The following is a 15,588-nucleotide window of genomic DNA, read 5'->3' as shown; positions in this document are numbered from 1 at the left end:
AGAACAAATAACATTAAACTTAAGTGTTGAGAAGCGAAGTGTTGAGAAGAGAAGAGTTGCACTGTTGTTTATTCTTTCTCTCTTTCCTCCCACCATCTCTGTCTCCAGACAGGTGCAGCCACTTTATACAGTTAATTTCAATGTCTTTATCTGAAGCCCTTCCAGTCAGGGGATTCTGCTTACTCTGCACCTACAGTGAAGAGAAATGTAATAATTATTATCAGTTGTACAAACCGAAAGGTAGACCTGCAGGATGACACTAAAAATCAAAATGCTCAACAGTGTGGGATAACCAAATACATGTAATCTGGATTATATAATCAAGTTGTTAAATTTTTTAATACATTTTCAAACTATACTTACTTTTTACTTATTACATATTATTTACACAATGGCAACAAATTATTCATGATTATCTCATAATTTTTTTTTTTTTTTTTCATCTTTAAAATTTTCTTTCCTACTGCTAATATAAAGTCTTCAAGTTTTGTGGACATTCACACAAACACAATTTACTAGGCTAAACTTGCCTCCTGGAATACAGCATTTGACTTGAAAAAGTATTTTCTCAACATTGCATCAAGTACTGATGAACGGCGGAGTTATGGCTCTGGTTTGGTTCAGTTCTGGCTAAAAACATATGGGCCAATTTTGGGCCGATGAACAAATACTAATCTGGGCCACACTTTAGCTGTAGATTACGGCCAGATCCTGGCCAAAAGAAAAGTACTAACTGAGACATCTATAGAAAGCTTGATATGTTGTCGATCATTTGAGTTTTTGAAAACCACTTAAAACGGTTTAAAAAAAAAGGACTATGAAATCGGTATTACTACGTTACATCTAGCCCATTTTAAGAAATGTAAGATAATTTTTCTAATGGCTTCGACTGTTATTTTACGTCAAGACAGCCTGTATGTTTTACCACACCAAAGAGCAGTGAAAAACACTAAAAAAAAACGTGAAAAGCGCTTTATAAACGTTTTCACAAATCAATCTCTATCTAAAATAAGTGATTTTGCACTAACCCGGATTGCGTGATTATTGGAATCTGTCGGAGGGCTACGCAAACACCACATTCAACAAAGAAAAATGATCTAACTCGACGCTTTTCCCAATGAAGCAAATAACTAAACATCTAATAATTACAAATGCTGACAAATAATCATGAATATTTAAATACAATTACTTTAAAATGCCAAAATATCTCTTACCTGAAGCACTTGTGTGACACAAAATCCGTGAGAGAATTGCCGCCTTTCGGTCAAAATGACAGTGATGTGTTTTCCAAGTGTAATCCAAATGTTAGCCAGAAGTCCCAGTTCGCAAATTCTAAACTTATGGCAAACATATATGGTAACAATCTGGCCCATATCTGTTCAGCCATGCCATATCTAAGCCATATGTGCCAGCTATCGGCCACATTTGGCCCAAACGTTCTTGCTATCTGGGTGGCTTATGTCACCTACACATTTCATTCACATCTTTTTTTTTTTTTATCTGTACTATCCTATTATAATAACCCAGCGAGCATAGCAACCGAGGTGTGGTGCCGGACATCAGCCAAATTTGATGTGTTTTCCAAGTGTAATCCAAATGTTAGCCAGAAGTCGATGTTTACCAATGTCAGCCATAGCTAAACCTTACTTGGTTCTAATGTGTTTGTTGTTATCTGGACCATATACCTCAAAAGGAGCTGTGAACCAAGCAATAAGCAAATTCTAAACTTATGGCAAACATATATGGTAACAATCTGGCCCATATCTGGCCAGCCATATCTAAGCCATAATGCCAGCTATCGGCCACATTTGGCCCAAACGTTCTTGCTATCTGGGTGGCTTATGTCACCTACACATTTCATTCACATCTTTTTTTTTTTTTATCTGTACTATCCTATTATAATAACCCAGCGTGCAAAAAGTGGTCTAGAACACGTCTATAAGACGTAATTTATAGACATCCAGAAGACGTCTTCACAGGAGCCAGAATGAAAGTTTTTTATACGTCTTTTCTGGACATTGCATAGACGTAAATTAAAGACGTGCTACAGACGTAATTTATAGACATCCAGAAGACGTCTTCACAGGAGCCAGAATGAAAGTTTTTTATACGTCTTTTCTGGACATTGCATAGACGTAAATTAAAGACGTGCTACAGACGTAATTTATAGACATCCAGAAGACGTCTTCACAGGAGCCAGAATGAAAGTTTTTTATACGTCTTTTCAGGAGAATATTTAGACGTCAATTAAAGACGTGCTAAATACGTAATTGTTGGACAGCTAAAGGCAGCCAGAATAAAAGTTGGATTAAATGCTTTTTCTGTAGAAATGTCTAAGACAACTGTACTAACATGGAAATCCCATCTGTGCATATTTGCAAGGATCAAACTTTAAAAAATGTTTACTTCAAACAGTGGAAGTGAGTTAGTTCTCACTAAGAAAAACCCAGTTACTCTTGTTAATGGTTGTCGCGTCATGAAACTTCAGACAGACCATACACTGTAAAAAAAAAAAAAAAAAAAAGTATAATATACCGTAAAATACCGGCAGCTGTGGTTGCCAGAAGTTCACCGTAAAATATATGGTCACAATGTGAAATGCTTTACAGAATACTTTTTGATAACCCGTAAATTTTACATTTGAGAACTGCTGCTTGTTTACAGTACATTTCTGTTAAATAAAACAGATATATTGTAAACATGTTTACAGTAATTTACTTTAAAATAAGCAGTTGTAAATGTAGATTTTCTTACAGTAAACTACTGTTAATATAATAAATATACTGTCAAACTAATTACATTCTATTTACGTAACAAACACAATACAACTGTATAGAATATTATAGTATTTTATTGTAATGTTCAATTTTACAGAAAATTACCGGCAGCTGTGGTTGCCAGAATTTCACTGCCAAAAAATATGGTAAAATACAAAAGGCATTACAGTTGTTTGCCACAGATTTTACAGTAATCAGTCAGGTTATTGGAATTGCTAAATTAACTAATAAATACTGTCTATAGTAAATCAAGGCACAAACCATAATTATTAGATTTTAAAGAAACAGATTCTGCACACAGGCACTGTGTTAAAACAGTCTGAGCTGATCCAATAACTTGACCAGTGTACTCACAAAGACGTGTTGATCTTGGAAATAAAATGTGTCCATATAAATTCAGGATAATCAATGATGACATAAACATCAATCAGGGCCGCTTGTCTGGTTGAACAACAGTAATGAGTCCACACTTGACGGAAGACATGGGACTGAGTCAGTTCGAGAAACTGGAAATGTACTGCTTGAAGACTTGAATGTTGTCACTATTTCAATGTGGATTGGCATGATCTATCTGCAGAAAACAGACACAAAGACAAGTTAGTTCATAAGCAATATGCTTAAACAGAGATAAACTCAGTCTTCTTTTGTCAAATTGATTATTAATGAACTACACACAAGCAAGCAACACTCTGAATTATGCAGTCTACTTTGATAATCAATACGAGTATCAGGGCAAAAGACTGAAATACACACATCTACACCTATTGTAGCTGAAAAAATAAAGCACTGTTTATTTCATTTGTGCATTTGTACTGTGTATTATGAGGCGCCACGTAGGATTTAAATGAAACTTCGCTTATCAATACATACATAAAACACATGCATATACACCTAGAAACTACTTGCGTATACATGTATACTATTGGATGTTCAAAATATATATATGAAATACACATGCACACTAATATGAAATCCATACCAATACATCTTTTATTAGTAATGAATACATATACACTTGTGAATAACTTGTATATACATATTAACTTAACGCATGCATACGCTAATAGACACTCGCTTATACGTATAAACTTGATCCATGCATATACACCTACAACAACACACACATATACATATAAACTCGCTGCATGCAGACACACCTGTACATACTCGCATATACATATAAACTTGATCCATGCATATACACCTAAAAACACTCGCACATACATATAAACTCGTTGCGCGCATATACACCCATAAAACACTCACGCAAACATACAAAATACATTTCAGGTAAGACGCAGGCTTTAGCTGTGTATATACATATATGCAAGTGATTTCATATGTGGATGTGCGTTAACTTTTCAGTGCAAACGGAAGGCATTTCAGTGCAAACGGAAGCAGCGGTACTTCCGGCGGAATCTCCAGATGCCAGGGCATTTTAAAACGCTTAACGTGACTTAATGCATTAAAATAGTGTTTTAAAAGACCTTTAATATAGCATACGATGTACCAGGGGCGAATTTCCACTGGGCACTTTTCAAAATCCCGTTCAGCACCGAGAGCCGAGAGTTCGCGCGATCGTTCAAACAAAACCGAAAGTAAAAAAAAAAAAAGTAAAAGTATATATATATATATATATACTGTATATTGGCTATATATATATATATATATATATTATATATATATATATACACATATATATATATATATATATAAAAAAATTTTGGTCTCTCTATGTTCTGTTCTACTTTATATATATATATATACACACACAAATAGCATATTTTATATACACACATACATACTGTCTTTATTTATATGTTAAATTTGCGAAAAAGAGCTTTAGTTAGGAGGTCAAACATTCAAGAAGCTCATAATTCATAATTCATGTACAGTTCTAAGGTATATATATATATATATATATATATATATATATATATAAAACAGTCCTAGTTTATACAGTCCTAGTTATAGTAGCCAAGTAGGCTACTCTCTCAATATTCAAAGTGCAAATAGAGACTAAATTTTTCAAACATGATAGAGAACTATAGACAACTACACAACCTATTATAGCCTACATACTAATAACATCCTAAATATGTTATGTAGCCTAATTTGCACGCATTGGGGAGTCGCACTCTAAACGCGGGGTATTAAAATTGCTTTTGAAGGCGCGTGCGCGTTTTACTTTCGGTTTTGTTTGAACAATCGCGCGAACTCTCGGCGGTGCTGAACGGGATTTTGAAAAGTGCCCAGTGGAAATTCGCCCCTGGTACATCGTATGCTATATTAAAGTTATTTTTAAAACACTATTTTAATGCATTAAGTCACGTTAAGCGTTTTAAAATGCCCCGGCATCTGGAGATTCCCCCGGAAGTGCCGCTGCTTCCGTTTACACTGAAATGCCTTACGTTTACACTGAAAAGTTAACGCACATCCACAATTGAAATCACTTGCATATATGTATATACACAACTAAAGCCTGCGTCTTACCTGAAATTTATTTTGTATGTTTGCGTGAGTGTTTTATGGGTGTATATGCGCGCAACGAGTTTATATGTATGTGCGAGTGTTTTTAGGTGTATATGCATGGATTAAGTTTATATGTATATGCGAGTATGTACAGGTGTGTCTGCATGCAGCGAGTTTATATGTATATGTGCGTGTTGTTGTAGGTGTATATGCATGGATCAAGTTTATACGTATAAGCGAGTGTCTATTAACGTATGCATGCATTAAGTTTATATGTATATACAAGTTATTCACAAGTGTATATATATTCATTACTAATAAAAGATGTATTGGTATGGATTTCATATTAGTGTGCACGTGTATTTCATATATATATTTTGAACACCCAACAGTATAAATGTATATGCAAGTAATTTCTAGGTGTATATGCACATGTTTATGTATGTATTGATAAGCGAGGTTTGATTTAAATCCTACGTGGCGCCTCAAAGTGTATCTTTGATCTTTTTAATAGTAAAAATAAAATGATGAAATAAATATTTTTTTATTATTCACTAATAGTTTGAACTGAGTGTTGTGCTTGAATCTACCTAGCATTTGTTACACTGAACTATACCACTACTTACCATTAATTGTCCTTGAGACTGCTGTCTTATTGGGTCCAGACTTGACTGAAGAGAGGTTGGACAGAGTCTCTTGCTCACAGGATACAATGTTCAGAAAACTGGAACTTTGAGCTGGTGCTGACATGATCCTCTTTGCAAAAAGGAGATAAGAAACAAAAAAAGAAAAAAATGATAACATAAATAGTTAAGTGATATAACAAATTTTATAGCATTTACACATTAGCTACAGTAAGTGCTTCGCTTAGAAATATTAAGCAGGTTGTGTTATTTCCAACTAAAAAAGTAATCATCGTCAACATTATGTAAACAATGTACATGAATATATAATACATTTTACTCAAGATCTTTTAAATGCATGCATACAAGCTTTACTAAGATGACAGAATGTGGTGAACGTGTGGTAATATTAATCTGTAAATGTGCAAGCAATTTTAGTAATATGATGTTAAAAGTTTAGAAAAATTAGCATAAACAATATTTTACACATCAGTTGAGATCAAGCATTAGGACCTCTGTTTTGAAATTAAAAACTGACATATGCACTGCTATAGAATGAAAGATTGTGAACACATTTATGTTGTAATAAAATACTCTTTAGAAAAAAAAGATTTTAGTTCCACAATTTTATCATATCAATGACAACAGAGTAAAGTTATTTGAGCAGCTGACCAAAAGGTAACATGTATGATCTGACAAATATTGATGCAGGGCAGTTACTTTAAAAGCTTATGAATGAAATGTACTCACTGAAGCTTAGCACTCTGAGACTTGGCCATCCCACATTTCTGCAAAGTTGGAAGCACTGAAATTTCCAGCTGTGCAAGTTAAAGAAAGGGTTAAATAATTAAATAGTACTTCAAAAGTTTTTGGTAAGAAAGTAAAAGAAATTAATGTATAATGAACAGCAAAACTTACTGCTATTTATTCTTGAAAAGTATCGAAATCCAAATGGATACTGTCAGGAAAAAGAGATTGAAGAGGTCCTTGTTGTGTACAACACCTGGCATAACATAACAAAAACAGGTAAAGGGAAAAATATTGTCCTAAATAAGACAACATATTTTCAAGCATATCTTTCACTCTTTTAAATGCAGTTTGCAAATTACATGTAATAAATAAATGGCCACATTTAGTGAAAAACCAACAGTTGTGCCTCACAAGTGGCTAATCAGGTTCAACACAACACATACCATTATTGTAGCAACCAAAGTTCACTTCCACCTAGGTCCTGGTGCTGCAATTCTGATCTCTCTCCATTGTGTCTCTTGTTAATCTCTACTGCTGCTGTTCAACAAAGTGGATACAGCAAAAACATGTCATTAAAAGTTAAAACCAGCAAATTAAATAAATACTGTTGATAAAAGAGTACAATTTCACCACTTTCTTTTGTCACAAAGGTCCAGAAAGTTGTTTCCTCAAAGTCATCATCTACTGAAGTTTGAATGCAGTGCTTGAAATGTGTCAGAATTGAAAGACTTCAATTTTACACTAGTTATGAAAATAGCTTATACAATGTGTGTGTGTCTGTAAAAGCTATTTTACTTTTAGCAGAAAAATTTAAAAGTATTTACTTACTTTTAAGTAGATTCCTAGATCTTAGCAATGCCATCAGCCATTAACTTAATTTGAAAGGTTACAACAATCACTGAAAAAAGGTGTCTGGAAAGTTTTCCAAAAGGTTTATTAACATCAGTATGTAAACAGCCAAACACTCTAAACTCCCTGTTGTATCAGACTATTTTGAAAAAACAAAACTTCTAAAATCCAAAACTAAAAGCATATCACACTATGCAGGGAGTATAATCAATTTGTTTTGTAACATCTTTAGAAAAATGTAAAAAAAAAAAAAAAAAAAAATAGCTCTTTTTTTTTTTTTTTTTTTTTACTAAACTGAACAAATACAGCCTTTAACAAAAATGTCCAAAATGTTACATTGTTCTTAGGTAATCATTAGACATTAATAACTTTTACCAAAATGTGAAATAAGCAAGTTTACCAATTGAACTGAACCAAAAACAATGCTTATTAAAACATTAACATTAACCCAAAACCTAAAAGCATACTTTTTCTGTTAGTGGTTAACAGATAAGGTACAGTAAAGTGGATGCTGTTCCATACAGGTAGTGCTGTTTAAGTGTTTTGTCTTAACACTTCAAATGGATGTTACTGCACATTTAATACGGTAATGTTAAAGGGATAGTTCGCCTATTTAAGACATGAAGTTGTATGCAATCCTTACCAGCACTATAGTGTATACACACTGACCCACTCTGTGATCACCTCCCTGGTCAGAGTTCTGGCCGCTGGAAGTTTTTCAAGAAAGTAGTCCCGGTTAGTTTCCGGGGCCTCAAAACTGTGTGTTTTTACGTGAAAAAATTATATGCGTTTCAAAGCTTGATTAATTTACATCACAAAAAACACTCCAGACAAAATTCATACCTCAGTTTTAATCGGCACTATGTTCTTTCCATTACCGTCAATCCGCGCTGCTGTCAACGTCAACAGTGCGCATGTTCCGATCAGCTGTTCCATAGTGTTTACACACTCGAATGACAACGACGTAAAAAGTAGAAAATTAACAATGGTGCGAACTTGTAAATTCCCAGGTTGTGACCACAAGAATGTGCCGGGATCACCGTTCAGATTCCATCGTTTTCCTGTTTCGGATATAGCTATGAGACAGCTTTGGCTGGTTGCCATCGGCTATTCTGCGGGAGATAAAATATCCAGCATCAAGGATTTTCCTGTGTGCAGTGCTCACTTCAGCGAAGACGATTACATCCCCAACCAAGGAGGAAAAAGCAAAAAATCGATTTTAAAGATTTTCACTTATAAACACGATGATACCGACACAGGTTCCGCATAGTTACAGACAATAACAGCAATAGCGAAGCATCATATTTTGTTGTGTTATATAGATTCAACTTAATTCATCAGTAAAGACATTTGCCGATTTTCTCACCACATAGACAGTCGATTGTTTTCGATGCTATCATTGCCCCGGTTAGCATATTCTCAGTGTAGCCTAAAAACTGACGTTAGCTTCAAAATAAACCTGTTGTATGCGACATAAAGTTAGTAAATAGAGCTTACCCATGGTACTGGTACAGCAGAACTCTTTAAAATCCGTTTTTTTTTGCTTTTTCCTCCTTGGTTGGGGATGTAATCGTCTTCGCTGAAGTGAGCACTGCACACACGAAAATCCTTGATGCTGGATATTTTATCTCCCGCAGAATAGCCGATGGCAACCAGCCAAAGCTGTCTCATAGCCATATCCGAAACAGAAAAACGATGGAATCTGAACGGTGATCCCGGCACATTCTTGTGGTCACAACCTGGGAATTTACAAGTTCGCACCATTGTTAATTTTCTACTTTTTACGTCGTTGTCATTCGAGTGTGTAAACACTATGGAACAGCTGATCGGAACGTGCGCACTGTTGACGTTGACAGCAGCGCGGATTGACGGTAATGGAAAGAACATAGTGCCGATTAAAACTGAGGTATGAATTTTGTCTGGAGTGTTTTTTGTGATGTAAATTAATCAAGCTTTGAAACACATATACTTTTTTCACATAAAAACACACAGTTTTGAGGCCCCGGAAACTAACCGGGACTACTTTCTTGAAAAACTTCCAGCGGCCAGAACTCTGACCAGGGAGGTGATCACAGAGTGGGTCAGTGTGTATGCACTATAGTGCTGGTAAGGATTGCATACAACTTCATGTCTTAAATAGGCGAACTATCCCTTTAACAGCTGTCCCGACAGTAATGTTAACAGGCGCATTAACATTATGTTTTCTGTAAAAATGAGCCTTAAATGATGCATATGTACAGAAAGTCTGTTTGCAATCGGCTGCAAAGCACTTAAATAAACAACGTGGTTCATTTCGGTGAAGTTTGCAGTGTAGTACATACCCCCTCAATGATTTGACCGACTTGCCAGAGAAATTGCAACACAACATCGCGTCTACAAGACAGGATCAATAACTACAACGACAGTTGTTCGAGAGTTTTACCTTTTTAGTTTAGAAAAGTGTTGTCGGGCTTGACTCGAAAAGAGATGTGAAGTCCCCAGAAGTCAAACAGTTGTGTTATCACGTATCGTTATTCCAACAGTCTCTAGGCGGTGGGCGAGCTAAAATGGCGCTGACTAAAAAAAAATGACGTCGACGTTGTTAACGTTCGTTCAATGAGCGGTGCCCTTCCCCCATTTTAAATTAGTGCGCGTTCCCGTGCACTATTGTTTTTTTTTTAAATAAGCCCAGAAATGGGGAATGGGTTAAAAGAAGATGCACTTTGAAAAGACGTTATACTAAACAGATACACATGTAGCATGCGTCAGCAGTGCACGATAATGCCTTTCCCCTCACCTTCACAATTTGCAAGTTACCCTAAATAATATAAATAAATAAAGGCATTATAGTACTCACCACTTGTACTGCATGCAGATCGCGCTGTGCAGTTCTCATGATGTCAGAAGTCGGGACTGGAAGCCGTCTTCTTCTTGTTGTTTTTTCTGTCTTCATGTTTGTTCATGATTTTGATAAATGTTTCTCAGTGTTTCACAGTTTTATGATAGGTTACTTTATTTATTTATTAATTTAAAAAAAATAGGCTTAGATCATGAATAATACCCACACAGCAAACTAACATAAAATCAACATAGAATCGACCCAGATAGCAAGCATACGTTGATCCAACGTCGATTTTTGGTTGTAAAGGTCAGTGTCGGTCGTCAATCAAATTTCGATGTTGAATCAATGTTCATTATTTGGTCAACGTTCAACGTTCAACGTTATTACGTTGAAAATAAAACATCGATTCAACGTCGAAATCACGTTGGCTTATCAACCGATACAGCCGGCGCATTTGATCGAAATCATAACGTCGGATATAGGTTGAAACGTGGTCAGATGAATCGGAGATCTGGGGATGCACTTATTTAACTCTCAAAGAGTACAACAGGGATTATATATATATATAAAGACGTGCTTTAATTTTGTATAAATATTTTTCTGCATTACACATCTTGTTTGGTTTTATTTCGTATCACTGCATGTTAAAATTTACTTTGTTATGCAGACACAACACGTGAAACTGCCTTATTTGCAGTCTATTTAGCCTATAGCATTTATCTGAATATTTATAAGATATATATATTCAACATATTTTCTTAACCTGTATTGAATTTTTTTTTTTTTTTTTTTTTTTTTTTTTTTTTTAATTCATAAATTAGTGATTAAAACAAGTTTTATAACAGCAGCATCCCTTTAATCTTGATCAGCAACTAACGATAAACGAATTGGAGCAGAATCGGTCCGTTATCATTATGTCAGTAGCCTTCAGTTTTAGGTTATAACTGCATCTGTCTCGGATGTAGACTGGTGAAGATTTATTTTAAGAACCTATAGGCCTATAAATGTGTTCTATTACTGGCCCATATCGATATGTTTGTGCGGAGTGTGGAATCACTACATGACAGGGAGGCGCCCGCGTGATCGCTTGCATTTTTTTCCTGATAATGAAACAACTTGACATAAGTCCCAAACTCATAATAGGCCTAACTCATAATAATAAATATTTAAAATGTCAAATTTTAATTCATAATCATTAGGCGACTTTTGCATGTGCCCTATTAAATACACTTAGACGTCTCTGCTGAAGTTTTTAGCATTTTATTCGCGTTTCCATAGATGTCGGTAACATAGAGATGTCACGTCCGTACAACTGATTTTTCCTCTGAAACACAAAAACGAAAATTGAAATAAAAAATATATTTTATGAATAGATAATCTTTCTACATCCGGCAGACATTGTTGCTTATGGCATGTGCATTGTAAATTGCATAAAGTCTACAAAGTATATTGTCTCCCCAAAAACTCGGTCTTTTTTGTCATGTCCATCTAAAGTATAAAACACTTTTACTCATGCTTTTTACACGTTTATAGTCTGCATAAAGAAATGTTTCAATATAGTTTACTGGTAGGCATATACATTCTATTTTATGTATCTAATTTATGTTTTAGAATTTGCCTGCGAATGTTGCTGGAATTGCTCTAATGTGATGCTGGTCTTTGAAATAGGCTACTTGCTTTTTTGTCCAAAGCTGTGATGCTAGTTTTTGAAACACTACAAAAAAAAAAAAAAAAAAAAAAAAAAAAAAAAAATGTGAACGTTCATAAAATTTTGTGCTCCAAATTTTCGTTTTTTTTTTTTTTTTTTTTTTTTAAAAAAAAAAATATAATATATATTGGGCAGAACTGACTTAGGTGTATTAATCCGGCCTTCTACAACTGCAGGCAGGCTCTCTAATGAAATAAGATAAAAAACGTTATAAAAAAAAAATAAAAAAATAAAAAAATAAATAAATAAATAAATAAATAAATAAATCAATAAAAGCTAAAATTCTTAAACGATAAAAGTCCTGCTTTTTTATCCGACTATCACGTGCAGGGGTGGCATAAAACAACAACTTAAATTTAAATTATTTACTTATTTAATGTTGGAAGTTTGTTTATTTATGTAAATTCGGCGTGACTGTGACGTCTGCGTGCGCGCTGAACATTCGTGACGCATTCAAACACTGAAGCGGAGGGAGTTGCCATGGAAACGGGGCGGCAACACAACGACTGACAAGCAGGAAACTGCGTCTCTCGCTACTGTTTTCACTGCTTTCGGTGAGTTTAGTCCCTAAAATCACATAAACATTACATACAGCTGTTCCCGACACAAACTTTATGTGTGTATTTTTTTGTAACGGCTGCTTGAGGTGTTTTAATGCGTGCGCGCTGAACATTGACGCATTTAAACACTGGAGCGGAGGGAGTTGCCATGGAAACGGGGCGGCCACACAACGACTAACAAGCACGATACTCCGTCTGTCGCTGCTGTTTCCATTGCTTTCGGTAAGTTTAGTCCCTAAAATCGCATAAACATTACATACAGCTGTTCCTGACACTAATTTTATGTGTTTATTTTTGTAACGTCTGCGTGAGGTGTTTTAATGCGTGCGCGCTGAACATTGACTCATTCAAACACTGAAGTGGAGGGAGTTGTCATGGAAACTCAATGACTGACAAGCTGCTTTCGGTAAGTTTAGTCCTTAAAATCGCACAGATATTACAAATAGCTGTTCCTGACACATTTCTTGCTTGTATTTGGCTTCTGCTGAATATAGTTCATTGAGATGGTGTAGTGTCTTTGAACAAGTCCGTTAGCATCTTAACCGGTTTCAGAGGAGGTAGGCTAATAGACTTAGCTTTTCATGAAAGTTTTGTATTTTAATCACATCTGTATGTGTAGACAAGACGTTTTGACTCGTCTGTAATAGTTTTGCTAGTAATTTTTCAATGGGTGATTAGAAATAGGCTCAGACAACCGAAACATATACACGGTACCGTTCATCGGTGACGTCACTGACGTAACTGAATCCAGTTCAAACGCATTTTGATCACTCATGGTAAACAAATGTTGATAAAAACTCTTCTGTAATTTCAGGAGCAAAAAAAAAAAAAAAATCCTGATGGACGCCAGAGACTGAGAAGTAAGGGATACAGATGAACTAGGAAAGCCTTTTAACTTAAATTGTAGGGCTTTGACATCCAGAAGTAAGAAGTATGAACAATATTAAATTAATAAGTAAACCTAGAAGCAAATTATGTTCTGTATATTTATATATTCTTCTTTCTCTTTTCTACATTTCACCTGTGCTCTAGCATGGTTTCTAGTAATAAACCTGGCATTGTATACAAAATATTGTTGGCTCTGTGACAAATTGCTTCTTATGTTCCTATTCTTCCATGATGATGGCCTGCACCCCAGAGCTGGAGTGAACCTCTTGTTGAACAACATCTCCAAGGCACAGTAAACCATATGGCTGGTAAGTTAACCTCAAAAATACTCTACTGTTCAAAATTCAGTAAGATATTTTTTGTTTTTCAAAATAAATGTCTAATGCTTACCAAGACTGAATTTGTTTAAAAATGCAGAAAACAGCAATATTGTAAAATATTAGTACCATTTTAACTAGGGCTGTAGCTAGTAATCGTATATTAGTAATCAAGTATTCTACGGATTATTCCATTGATTAATCGAGTAATCGGATAAGAGGTAATTTTCTTTATTAAAAAGCAATACTAAATATACAATAGAAAATAGGTCCCTTAAAATAAACGACTAATTTGTTTCCTTTTAAAAAAAAAATGAACATTTTTATTGCTGAAATTGCATACACTAATAACCATGAAAACTAAACCCATTTAATGCATGTATATGTCAAATTACATTAAAAATGTGAATTCAAATATATCAATAATATATACATATATATCAAATAAAATTCACCAGTAGGTGGCAGAAAGGCACTGTTAAGTAAGTGTGTCATTGTGATTGAACTGAATAATTTAACAAGTGATTCATTCAACAACGAAACATGGTCATGTTGCTCAAAGACGTAAAACAGTGCTGTGGCTGTGTGTGGAATGGTTATTTGTTGGCAAAATAGAGCAAAAACAGGCAATATGCTGTCTAAAATGTAAGTCTCTTAATATTAACTTCTTGTTTATTGGTGAACTGTTGCATAAAATCAGTATCTCATTTGTAATCATGCTGAGGCACTCTTCATTTGATATTCACTTTCTGTGTGTCACAGAGAGAGAATAAGACAATCAACATAGATGGCACATAGTCTTTCACAAAATATGGCTAACTTAGGGACATCGTAACTAACCACTATTAATTTACGGTCTTAAATATGTCCAGCGTTTATCGGTTTGTGCGTCAGTAATAATGGTCTGTGGGGAAACAGTGTTCCGTGTGTAATTACAGTAAATGGACTAATTTTGCCTTGATGATTTTTTTTTCTTTATCTTAATTTTAAAGAACTGTTTTCTTTGTGAATATATTGTAAAATGTAATTTACTCCTGTGATCAAAGCTGAATTCATTGCTCAATTCATTGAATTCATTCAATTCATTTCATTGAAAATCATTGCTGCTTTTCTATAAAATTACAGAGACTATGCCACTCTCTCCTTTTGTGTTCCACAAAATACAGACATAAGGGTGAAAAGAGTATTTATAAAGAATTATTACCCTTGAAAACACAAGACAGAGGTACATAGCAGATCAGTCAGTTTTCCTTGTGATATCAGGTGAGAACTAATCAGAAAAAAAAGATGATGATGTAACCCACCATTTTAATATCAGTCATAGACACAATTTTCACTCCCTAAAAGTTCTACATGTTTTTCTTTTAGATTTATAATCCTAAATAAAAGTTTAGGATTATAGTTTACATCCCTAAATTTTCAATTGTTTATGTCCCTTTGTTATATTTGCATACAGTGGATCTATTGTATGTGGTATTTTTGTAGCCAGACTGAACACCTGTGACAGTGGAATTTGTATTTGTGAGATATTAGTTCTCATTTATGGTCTTGGTCAGAATTTTTAGCACCCTTAGTAAATATGATCAAAAAAATAAATCTGTATAGTTTAAAATGTCACGAATCTGCCTTGAAGATGAGTGTCTATAGTTTTTAAATGCAAGGCAAGGATGATCTTTTATCAAAATGGATTAACAATGCAGTTTTGTTTTCACAGGCTTCATATTTACCAACGGTGCCAATAATTCTGACTACAACTGTACATACAAATGTGCAAAATTTGTTTATGACTTGCGATTTTTTTTATTCAACTGCGAGTATTTTGC

The 15,588-nt window shown here is 34.5% G+C and overlaps 1 long non-coding RNA gene across 1 annotated transcript; it reads right to left on the bottom strand.

Moving 5' to 3' along the window:
• Positions 1 to 2,915: 2,915 nt before the first annotated feature.
• LOC127162544 (uncharacterized) lies at positions 2,916 to 6,865 on the bottom strand. Its single transcript, XR_007827373.1, has 4 exons — positions 6,791 to 6,865; positions 6,623 to 6,690; positions 5,876 to 6,005; positions 2,916 to 3,348 (listed from the first exon to the last, which is right to left on the bottom strand). It is a non-coding gene; the product is annotated as an uncharacterized LOC127162544 (long non-coding RNA).
• Positions 6,866 to 15,588: the final 8,723 nt, after the last annotated feature.

This window comes from Labeo rohita, unplaced genomic scaffold (assembly GCF_022985175.1).
Source record: "Labeo rohita strain BAU-BD-2019 unplaced genomic scaffold, IGBB_LRoh.1.0 scaffold_962, whole genome shotgun sequence".
Classification (NCBI taxonomy): domain Eukaryota; kingdom Metazoa; phylum Chordata; class Actinopteri; order Cypriniformes; family Cyprinidae; genus Labeo; species Labeo rohita.
This window is presented reverse-complemented; position numbering and strand designations above follow the sequence as displayed.